Source organism: Cryptomeria japonica, chromosome 6 (assembly GCF_030272615.1).
Source record: "Cryptomeria japonica chromosome 6, Sugi_1.0, whole genome shotgun sequence".
Classification (NCBI taxonomy): Eukaryota; Viridiplantae; Streptophyta; class Pinopsida; order Cupressales; family Cupressaceae; genus Cryptomeria; species Cryptomeria japonica.
This window is the reverse complement of record NC_081410.1, coordinates 669,814,937-669,827,479: the sequence shown is the minus strand read 5'-3', so window position 1 is coordinate 669,827,479 and position 12,543 is coordinate 669,814,937.

Genomic DNA, 12,543 nt, shown 5'->3' with positions numbered 1-12,543 from the left:
CAGGCGAATTGGGTCCCCCTGGCTAAAAAATCTTCACATGCCTATAGGCGAATTAAGGTCATCTATTAAGGCAACCTCGGAGAGTGTAGGCGAAACAATTAAATTTACCGTGTGTCCACCATATATTATATTGGCGAAATCATCACATAGAAACATTTAATTGCATACAACATATGGCGACCGGGCCGTGACTTTGATGAAAATTGATAATGTTCTGGCGACATGGCCACCCCCAGACGATACAAAATATTCGCCATTTCCGACATGGCCGACGTGAAAAATTCGCCATTGGCGAATATTTGCCACTAAAGTAATCTCTGATGAGAGCACTAAGGCGAGGGCCTTGAATGCAGTCAAAATTATGAAGGGTGGAATTTTAGGACACTACATTTAGCCCCCACTTTAGCGGGAGCATGAGCTTACACAAATAATCATGGTAAAGTAGATAAAGAAGATGAGGAGTGCAGAACAAAATCACAAGGAGTATAATATATCGCTAATATCAAGGAACCAAGCTCCCAATCTTAGGATCTCAACTCACTCAAACATATGCAGGCAACACAAAACAAGACAAAAACAAAAAGGAAAACAAAGAAAGAAGGACAAACAAAGGCAAAAATACACACAACAAAAGATACGAACCAAAAACAAGAGCTCAAGTCAACTAGCCGAAGAGACATCAATATCAAAATGTCTCAACAACTAATATCATTTTTGAAAAATGCCATCTCACGAACATAAGTGATCACATAAAAGAGAAAAGAAAGAATCATCCATGAACTATCAATAGAAAAGCTATGAGTTCATGAGGAGGAGAAGAGAGAGCATGAATACATGCTAAATGTATTTATCCAGGTGATCCATGAGAAGAATGATGAGAAAGGGCATAGACTACTCGCCCCTAGATTTTTTTATGTAGGTGATCCATGATGAGAAAGGACATGGACTACTCGCCCCTAGATGTTTTTATCTAGGTGATCTATATTGAGAGAGTAGGAATAGTCTAGTTGTTTTTAGCTAGTTCTACTAATCCTCGTGCGTGTGTGCAAGTGATGTCTGGTTTCAAGTGTATAGCACCCCATTTAAGAGTTTGTTTCCTTTGGTTTTGAGTGTTCTTCAACTTGTTTAAGACATGCAATGTAAATGCAAATGCTAAGGGGCAAATGTGTGTGGAAATTCCAAGGGGCGAATGATAAATACATGCCTAGTTTTGAGGGCATCTCGTGTAAGAGCTTTGCTCTGGTTTTGGTGATGTGTAACCTTGTCTAAGAAATATATAAAATGCTCCATCTAGTTTTGAGTATGAATCATCTCGCTTTAAGAGTTTGTTTACTCTAGTTTTGAGAATGAACACCCCGTTTAAGACATGCAAAAATGATATGAAAAAAGTATAGTACAGTATGATACAAAGGGAGCGATATGGGTGCCCCCCCCTTTAAGATATCAACATCGTTTCATGTTGATGTCGTAAGGAATATTAGAGACAAGGACACCATCCTTCAACATCAAGGATATATCCTTTAGGCAACAATGCCATAAATCCAAGATAGAGAGGGAATACTCTTCAAGAAAGGGTAAGATAGTTGAAAAAGAGATATCTTGCAACAAGTGTAAAGGAGATCCTTTGAAGAAAAGAGATCTTTTCTCAAAAGACATCTACCTCCCAGAGGAGCTATCTTGAACAAACATAATGTCTTCTACCAAAAGAAGGGAAGGAGAACACGAATTTATACAAGAATTCATACCTTCATACCGGTGGAAGACAAAGATGCAACACCCTGGAGAAGTAGAAGTGGAGAAGCCAAACCGGTCAAATCACCTCATGTTTGGAATAATGAATTTGTAAGTAATAAGTCTCCATTCTCTGGTTACTGTTTTTCTTGTAAACGATATGGCCATAGGGCAGAGGAATGCAAAATTATATCTAGGAATAGAAAAAGTGTTTTTCCTAGGAATAACAATTCAATTTGTAAAAGATGTAATTCATTTGGGCATAAAACATCAGAATGTAGAAACATGCATAAGCCCACTCCCGGTTATGCTAACCAGAGTCCATTTGCTGCCTCAAGAAATGTAAATTATATATGTTATAACTGCAATAGATCTAGCCATAGAAGTAATAAGTGCAGGAAGAAGATGATTCATGCACATGACAGTCGACATAACAACTATGCCCAAGCAATAAATGCTCCTGCAGGATCAAGAGGTCCACTGGTTCCGGTTGCCAGTCACAACAACATGACCAGAAGGTCCAACCAGTTTGACAGAAGGTCCCCAAATCATTTGATTGACATGAATATTGTTTTCTTTACAACAATTCTTCTGGTCATGATGCAAAATATGGTAGAGAAAGGACCCATCAATAAAAGAAAGTAAGACCTGCTCCCAAGACTAAAAATGGGAAGAAGAATGTGACCAAGCATGTATGGAAGAAGAAGGAAGAAAGTAGGACTATGGACTGACAATGTGCATTCATTGCACAAGTGATATCTCCTAAGGCTTAAAGGAGATGCAGGACCTTAGGGGGAGTAGTACAATTGACCATATCATTCAACCCCTCAGTGTAAGAGGACAAGTGGAAGAACAAGCTGCTGCCGGTATGAAGAAAGAAAATGAGATGGTAAGTGTGTAGTGGTTGCCTTGTCCACACACCTACAGATGAAAGATCGATCACTACTGCATGTGTCAATGGTTGGAAAATTTGCAATTAGGATCAGATGCAAATTGACACAACAAGACAAGAGTTACACGTAGGTGCTTTGGTAGTGATGATGGACCGATACAAGAAACCGGTATGTGCAGGATGTTACCGGTATGTATGCTAACAGGTACTTGCAGGTTATATAAGACAATGAGGTTCAGGATCATTGAATTAGCCCTGGTAGCATGGAATGAGGAGTTTATGTCTCAGGTGGTATTGGAGAAGACCAAAATGACATATAGTGGCCCGATTGTTGATCATGTATGCATGCATCCTTTGTGAGCTAACCGGTTTGATTTACAACATGATGATGATATTGGTATGGCATTGTGTACATCCAAGATCATGTCATATGATGTGGTAGATCTAATGAAGCTGATAGATCATTAAATTGATCACATGTGCACAACTCAACCGGTATAAGGGGCAGTTTGGGTCCAGTTTTAGACCTGACCAACAATTAGGACCTGAGATGCATGACTCAGGGAGAGTTGACAACCATGTTTTCTGACTAGTATAAGACTTACTGGACATAGCGGTGTGCAAGTGTCTATGGTTGTACCAGTATGTTTGTGTCTTTGGAGGTATTCGAGATTGTGAGATATTTCAATGCCTATTCAATTGAAATCAAGTGAATCATTGGGAGTGTTGTTTTCTAAGAGGGAAAGTTACCTACACAAGAGAACATGCATTTGGTATTGAAATAGATACAATTGGTATCAATGTTAGCCTCAACACTTGGTATCAACAATATCAAGGGGAGATGATGCAGGTTGACTGGCAGGTATGTCGTATTCACTGACACATGGCCCTTCAATTGGTTTAAGTCTTGCATATGCATTAGGGTTCTAGCTTGCATATACACTTGGTTGCTGAGCAATTGGTGTCAGTTGGTGGTTGAGCCCTCCATCTCAAGTGCTATGATTTGAGAGGATACAAACAATGAAGGTAAAAGGAGAAGACACATCTGGTAGAGAAAAATGGGAGAGAAAACTCTATCAGTGCCCAGTAAACACAAGGAGGAGAGAAACCTTGGCAGTGCCCTTTGCCATTGTTGTCAAAGGGGGAGAGAGATTTTGTAGTATGCCGGATACTACATGTGTTGACATCAATGCCAAAGGGGGAGATTGTTGGCATTGTGTTGTCATTAATGTCAACCGGTATGAGAGATTGATGAGCAGTGCTTACATTGATGGATATTGAAAATGATGTGTTACCGGTAAAGAAGAGAAGGTCATCTTGCATAGTGGCCATTGGAGTCACCAGTACACAAGTTAATGTTACCGGTAGGGAAGAGAAGGTCATCTTGCATAGTGGCCGTTGGAGTCACCAATACACAAGTTAATGTTGAATTGTGTTGAAGACATAAGGTTTGCAGACCGGTAAGTGACATGTTGGTAGTGCATTGTTGCCAACCAACAAGAGAGCAAGATGTTGGGTTGTTGATTGTGATGAATGGGGGGAATGTTACCAAATTCACATCAACACCAGAAGTGAAGTTTGTGCAGGCCAACTATGTGATGTGTGGATGCGAAATAGTAGGACTCCCACCAGATAAAGATGCAGTCACCAAATGAAGAGTTGACTGACAATGAATGTGAGCAAACCAGTTCGCATGTGCCTCTTTGAAGATATGCTGCTCAAACAGGGAAGCCACATTGGTGCATTGCAGGATGCAGATGACATAGATCCACTCCCACTGTTAAGTGAAACTTATCTCACCATACGCATGGAATGTATCATATTCATCTAAGAGAAGGCATTCAGAGGAAGCAAAGGCAAGAGATCAGATGCATAGACTGGATGACAAATTTGAATGATGAGGAAGCCTCCTGACCTTAAGATCTGAGATGTGTACCAAATCTGCAAAGGTAGACATGTTGAGTTGCCGGTACAGAGAAGGAAGGATATGTTTTCCATCTTGGAAAACCGGTTAAGAGGAGGACCGGTCAAATGATGAAGGAAAAGTTGGAATAGTTGTAGATAGAGGACATTGCCAGAGTGAAGAAGGAGTTTGTGGAAGGTTGATGACATGGTGTCATCAAGGTGGTTACCGGCAAGTATGTCCACCAGTAAAACTAACAAGGTGCAGAGGTGTTAGGCTCTCATTTGATGAAGATGTGCATGAGGTGTTTTGGCAAGAGTGATGACCGGTGAAGGTGTTCCACCAGAAGAGAGGCAAAGTGCAAGGTTGAAAGCAGATCGGTTAGGGTATAACCGACAGGGTCAATGAACCAATAGATGAACCTGGTTGTGTGGTTGGTCGGTGATCCTATCCAAATCAAAATAACCAACCTAGCAAAGGTGGATGCCGACAAAGGGGCCACATGGAGGTGAAGTAGCATGCATTCATAGGATGATGAAAGTGTTGTCGGTGAGGTAGGCGGTAACTGGTTGACATTAATGTCGATAGCATGTTTCACGGGTCAAAGAGCATAAGAGTGTGGCTCGAGACTGATCAGAGGACATAGATATGATTTGATGACTTCATGATCGAGGCCGAGTCTCTAGGTGCTGATCAAGGAAGTTGAAGCTATCTGCATGATCGCTTCATAGGTGTTTGACAAGTGTAGACCGAAAAAGGAGCTGTGTTTGCTAAAATTAGCAAACGTGTATTGGAAGCCGCGCGATTGGTGGATTTGTTGCAATTGGTCAATCTTTGGAAGGAGATCTAATTGGATTTGATTTGCCTTGAGGTTGATGAAGAAACCCTAACCGCCTGAAATTTGAATTGGTTTTTGGCGAGAAGACTTGTTTATAAATTTGCAAGTCAAAATTGATGAATGTGGCTATTGAATGATAGAGTAGTGCTGTTGGTGAAGAAGTGAAATCAGTCAAGTTCTCAACGAGAAGAAGAAGAAGAGATTGAGTGTGAGAGAGAATAGGGTTGAAGAGTTCAACCAACAATAGTGAGGCAACCAGTAGTCTACCATTGAGTCTGAGAGAAGAGTATATCGGTGGTGACAAAACCGACAAAGAAGAGTCATAGAATATTGCAGAGAAAGAAAGTTGAGAACCAACAAGAATCATATGGTAGACATCTGATTGAGTTATCAAGACCGGTGGTGGATAGCAGGAGTGTGATAGAGAGTAGAACTGACAGAGAGCAGAACCGTACAGAAGAAGAAGAGGCTGAGCCAACAAAGGTGCAACAGAGAGAAAGGTGCAACAGAGAGTGGGTTGCAGCAGAAGATAAGGTTCCTACAAAGAAAAGGCAAAGAGAGAATCGACAAGGGTCTGAAAAGAGGAAAACCGGTGGAGAGACATACATGTGAGTTACAAAGTTCTTTTGTAGCAGGAAGACAACTTTTGTATTCAAAATATGATTTTGTAATCACTGAGTTGGAGCTCAGTGTAGGGGTTGGTGCCCTAAACCAGGAGTGATACTCCTTCAGTTGGTTCCCTAAATGTTGTAACCGAGGTTTTCATTGTGAGGTTGGATTGGAGCAATAGTCTCCAACAACACTTCTCACTGAGGTTTTTACCATCTTGGGTTTTCCTCGTATATATGGTGTTATGTGGTATCCTTTTTATGTGTGGTTGCATTTGTGTCATTCTCCCTTCTAACCGGTATGTCTTCTTTATGTTAGATCTGTTAACCGGTTTACACACATAGGTTAGAAAAAGGCTAGGATTGGAAATCATTGATTCACCCCCCCTCTCAGTGACATCTTGTGTTCAACAAAAGTCATCCTTGCCCCCCAAGAAAGAGAACAAGGAGAAGAACTACACATCTTCTAAAGAGAGGTTATTCATATTATTGTTTCAAACAAGGAATAGATCCTAACCAAGGAACAATCATGTGCTCGCATGAAGGATAACCCTATGCAAGAAAGGACATCACATTATGAATAATGAAACACAAAAGAAGATGTAACACTTTCAAAGAGAAAGAGCGAGATAGAAGAGGGATCACAAAACCTCTCTAATGAGAGATCATTCATGAAAGATGTACCATTTCAAGCACAAAATAGGTCCTAACCAAGGTACAAGCATGTGCTTGCATGAAGGATAATTCCATGCAAGAAAGGACATCACGTTATGAATAATACAACCCATAAAAGGAAATGGTGAAAAGATAAGAGATTGGATAGAGATAAAATAGGAGCATGTTGCTACCTCAAGATGTTTGAATTTGAAAAAGCACCACCTCTAATGACAAAGAGCCCCGAATTAAGTTCACTACTTATGTCATCGGGTGAGGAGAAAAATGAGGGTGAAAGGAGTGCTAAGACATACCTTTTCACCTAGAAAGAGAGCAAGATCTGTTGAAAGACATATACGAGCATGATCATATTGTTCTTGAACAAATTCCTTAAATGCTTTACACTTTCCAAGAGAATGAGAACCACCATGATGAAAAAGAAAATATCCATTTCCTTCTTTATGTTTATTGTTAAACTTCACAAAAAGAAAAACAACATTCTTGTCATACTGCAATTTCCAAAAGATTCTAGTTGTTAATCTTTCTTGATCATTAATGAGTGTAAGCTTATTCTTTTGAGATTGAGGACAAGAGTTGTTATTAGAAGAAGGATTGTCATCCATGATTTTAACTTTACCACTATCGATAAGTTCTTTTATTGAATTTTGAAAATTGGGACAATCATTGGCATGGTGATCATGAGTTTGATGAAATGAACAAAAAGGGGGTTTTGAAGAAGAAGCCCTTTTATGAGAATGAATGGCTTGTTGTCTTGCAAGATGATCTTTTAAGTATTGAATCTTAAGGTCATCCATAGGAGATTTATTATTGTTTCCTAGGCCTTCTATGGTAATTTGTGTAGGAGGGTTTATAGGGACTCAAATTCCTTGTTCAAATTTTTCAAGTCCTTATCCTCTAAAACCTTGTTTTGATATTATGTTAAAGTCACTCCTATAAGAATATTTTAATTGAGAAGGTGGGGGAACATTATAATAAATTTACTTGAATTTTGTATTGTAATGATGTTTAGAAGGAATGAAAGGATGAGTAGATGAAGAAGGAATATCTTGTGGAGGAGGATTTTCCCCTCTTTCATCATGCATTTTCTCTTTGGTAGATTGGGAAGGAAGGTCCTCATCATCCAAGGCCTCATCTTTTCTTAATGTTATATGGGGAGAGAGATCATGAATGGAATGCATGACATCATCTTCTCTACAAATATTTTGATTTTAAGATAGACTCTAGGAGAATAAGGAGGATCTAGAGATATGGAAACACCAAAGTTTTGATCTTTCCCCCCTTGTGCAAGGGTATGAGTATGAGAAGTAGATGGGGCCATGTTGCTCTTCGATGCTTGCTCTCCATTAGATAGATTATTGATAAGAGAATTAGCTCTTTCTTCATTCACATTAGATACCGTAGGAGAGGTACAAGTATTAAGTTGTTCACTAACATCTCTAGGATTGGGATCTACCAAAGCTTTTAGGTGATCTACATATAAAATGCATTTGCCTAAAAACATCACCATAACACAACATACATGATAAATGAAAGCTTTGAAATCTAATTTATGAAAAGGAATCATCTTGGAAATCCGAAAAAATGCAATATGTCAAAGTGCTATGAATGAAAAGAAGCAACATGAAGTGCAAGAAGCCATTATCCAACACATAATTATAATAAATGTACGCAAAAAGCAATGTAATCATATGTGAAATAGAAAATAGATCAAATTCGGTAAGTACAATGATGAATATTGAAATTTAAATCCAAACAAATTAGAATTTTATAAATAAAACCACTTAATTTATGTAAATTGATGAGATTCACAAAAATTGATTTTTTTTTATCATGAAATTTTTAAATGAGAATTTGAAAGTTGAGATTTGGAAATTGAAATTTGAATAATTTAAAATTTTAGAAAAATGATTATTTAGTTTTTGAAAAATTATGCAACCTCTTAAGTAATTTAAATTTATAATTAGGGCTTTGAAAATAACCTCTTAATTTAAATTTAAAATTTAAAGTTATCCATAAGAAAATTAAATTTAAAATTAGGGCCTTGTAAAAAAAACCTCTTAATTTTAAAATTTAAAATTAGATCTAGGATTGAAATTTGGAATTTGAAAAGTTGGGAAATCACAAGATTAATTTGAATTTAAAAATTAGGGTCTTTTTAATTAACCACTTAATTTTAAAATTTAAATTTGATCCAAGATTGTAAATTTAAAAGAACAACCAAATTTCAAGAGGGAAATTCAAAATTTAAACAACCCACAAGCTCAATTTTTATTTTAAATTAGGGTTTTTGAAATTAACCACTTAATTTTAAAATTTAATTGTGAAATTTGACTTGCAAATGAAAATTTGAATTTTGAAATTGAAAAAGTGCTCAGATCTGAAATAATTAACCTAAATTAAACAATTCACAAGCTCAATTTTGAAATTAAAAAATAGGGTTTTAATGGAATTAACTTATAAATTTTTAAAATTTGCAAGGAAATCAAACTTGTAAATAAAAACTTGAATTTTAAATTGCATACACTCGGATTTGAAAAAAAAAAAATCAAAATTAATGGTGTAAGGAGTTGGATTCACCAAAATGTAAAGGGGAAAATTTGATTTGACAATTTGTAACATGGAAGGAAAAATCACCAAATCAATTTTCGCTTTGAAGGAAGAATTCCTTTACATTCAAAAGAGGGGAGGAATCCACTAGATTCAGTCACAAATCAAATAAGAAATGAATACTAAATGGTGATTGATTATGATGTGTTTTTCCCTCTTTTGTAAGTTGAAATGCTGATTGATTATGATGTGTTTTTCCCTCTTTTGTAAGTTGAAATGTTGATTAGGGTAAATTGCTGAAATTTAAGACCAAAATGAGAAAATAATGAGCTATAGGTTCGGGATTTTATCATGCACCTGGATCATAGTAATATAGGATGATTTGGATATGCCTTGCGAAAATGCCCCGAAAAAGTAGGGACCATGACACGACAACATGGTCCTTCGAATTTTCCGCACACCAAAAAGGGTTGTTCCATCTCTATGTTTGAAGCTTATTTTGAGAAGTACAACTACACACCTATTTCTTGCACACAGAAAGAAGGGGAAAAGGGTGGGAATAGGGGTTTGCCTAAGTCAAACCCCGGTTTGGAATCAACCTTGAATGAAATATTGCAAATACTTGAAATAAATGATGGAAAGGTATACCTCATATCTGCAATGAATGATGATGACGCTTGGCTTCTTGAATGTAATCACATATGTTGTATGAAATGACATGAACACGACAAAACCCTAACGCACACACATGTTTGTAAATGAATGATCTAATGTTGCTCCCCAACTAATAGATGAAGAATATGCAGCCTTGAAGACCTCTAGAAACGCTTGATGATGAATGCTTCAATGCTTGAATGCTTGATTGTAGTTTGCCTTATGTTCACCTATCTCCTTGTCTTCTTGTGTATCTTGAAATGAGAGGGGAAGACCTCCTTATATACTTGCTTGTCATCAGACATATTAATTTTCCGACATAGGCCGACATGGAACAAGGTTTCCTACTCAAATTTGAGATGGGGCTAAAGGTCCAAATTAGGCCCCAAGTAGTGAGGACCATGGCGTGGTGCCATGGTCCCAGTGAGGACCAAGGCGCCACGTCCTGGTCCTACCCCAAATTGGGCTAGGGTTAAGGGGTCCCATCAAGGTACCAAATGAAAGTATGGCATTTATTGCACGACAGAGGCATAAATGGGTCTAGATCAAGCGTGAGGATGAGAACACTAAGGCGAGGGCCGTAAATGCGGTCAAAATTGTGGGTACAATTTTAGGATGCTACAAGACCAACACTTTTATACATGTTGAATGAGGTGGACATTTAGTATTTGCAAGAGACCTTTTTTGATGCAACTACATATTTTAATTGATCATTGGATTTAGATTATTTACTTTTCTTGATGCACTAACCTTTACGATACATTTTGACTTTATGTGTCTACTTTTATTTTTGGATTCAATGGCTTTTGACATTTGATTTTAATCTTTTCCTTTGTAAGACTTACATTTTTTTTGCTCTTGATTGGTGGTTTTAAAGATTTGGGAACGACGATATATGGTGTGGATAGGGTGGATGTTGGCAACAACCTTGTGGTAAGGACTATACATGGGCCCTTATTTTGATGCTTGCATTGGATGAAGTTATGCCTAATATTGGTGAGATAACACCAACATCATTATATTTTTTGATCAATGAATAGTGGAGGCCTTGATAGCACGGATTTGTACAAGTGCACTAATTCTAAAACGCCTTGTTCATGCAGGTCTAATTCTTTTCCTTGATATTGCATGCTTCGATAAATTACACTATAGTGCATTATTTATTAATTTAGAAAGAAGGTGCTAACCCATAACTGTGTAGTGCAAATTATTTTTGGATTTCAATGTGTAGAATATGATGCTACAAATTCTACATAATGGAATTTAGACATCCTAATCATTATGGAGGGTGAAAATCTAATGTCCATAATTGTGTAGTTGGGAACAATTGATGTTATTATATTTTCTTCCATGAGAAAGCTTGTTTTGACAAAACTAGATGGATCCTAGTTGATAGGATATTAGGGCTTTCTCCTTGCTCATGCTCGTTATTGCTTCATCTTTTGGATGGTTGAGATGATCTAGAGCTTGTTTAACAAGTTTGATGTGATACATGTCATTTATTTGATCATCTATGTGTTCGTGGGAGATAAGTTTGGGAAATGAAGGTTTTTGAAGTTTGGATGGGACAAGCTTCAATTTTGTGATCATGGATGGGATAGCTTCAATTTTGTGATCATGGATGGGATAGGATGGGAAGTTTGGATGAGGGGATCGTCTTGGGCTTCTTGAATATAAATAAGATCTTGATCAAAGATTGGGTTAGCTTGGGTGTCACGATCATAGATATGATCTTGATCAAAGATTAGATTAGCTTGGATGTCATGATCATCTATAGTGTATAGGTAACTTGATCTTGATTTGTGTCAAATCCAATTTTGTGCTTTGATTTTTCTCTTGACATAAATCTAATGGTTCATATGACAAGATGTGAGTTTGGACAAGGATGGAGGATTCTTTGATGGAATCAAGAATTTGGCATCGTAATAATGGGTTTTGGATAAGAATCTTTTGAGTGAGCTTGCTAGGTTGAGTGTATGATGGTCTTTAATCTAGTATTTCTTGATCACATAGAGAATTTTGAATTAGGAGATGTTTGGATATGCTTGGGAGCACGTTCTTGACACGGGTGGATTTTTGTAGATGAAATGAGGGAGATTGACAATTTATGTTGCTAGCAATTAATACATGGAAGTACTCTTTGAGTTGTGCACATGGATGAAATAATAACTCTCATGTTTATGGATGTTGGAATTAATGGATTTGAGGCATGTCAACAATTTGAAATTTAGGACTACATAGTCAATATAGATGTTTGGATGGCATAAGATTAGCAATGTGGTAGGATGTAATAACTTTGTTTATGCATTGAAGCTCAAGACTCTTTAGTATTAATCACTGCAAAAAATCCTTTAGGTGACTTCATTGGATGAATTTTTCGATTAGGATGGACTATATTAAAAAGGTAGTGATTGCAATGATTTGTAGGATGAAGGATTGGTATAGAAGATGGAGACTAAAACCCATTGTTGTGAAGGGGGGATTTGGGATATGGATTGGCATTGAAGGAGACAATGCAAAAATGATTGTTTTTTTTGTGTCAAAAGCTAAAAGGATGACCAATGGATATAGTTGAGTATTAATAGTATAACTTGTGCTAGTTGGTTCTTAGTACTAAAAATTGAAGGATGGATGATTGAAGCTTGTGGTAAACTTGCTAAGGCAATGTCATTTGAGGATTCAAGCAATTCATATT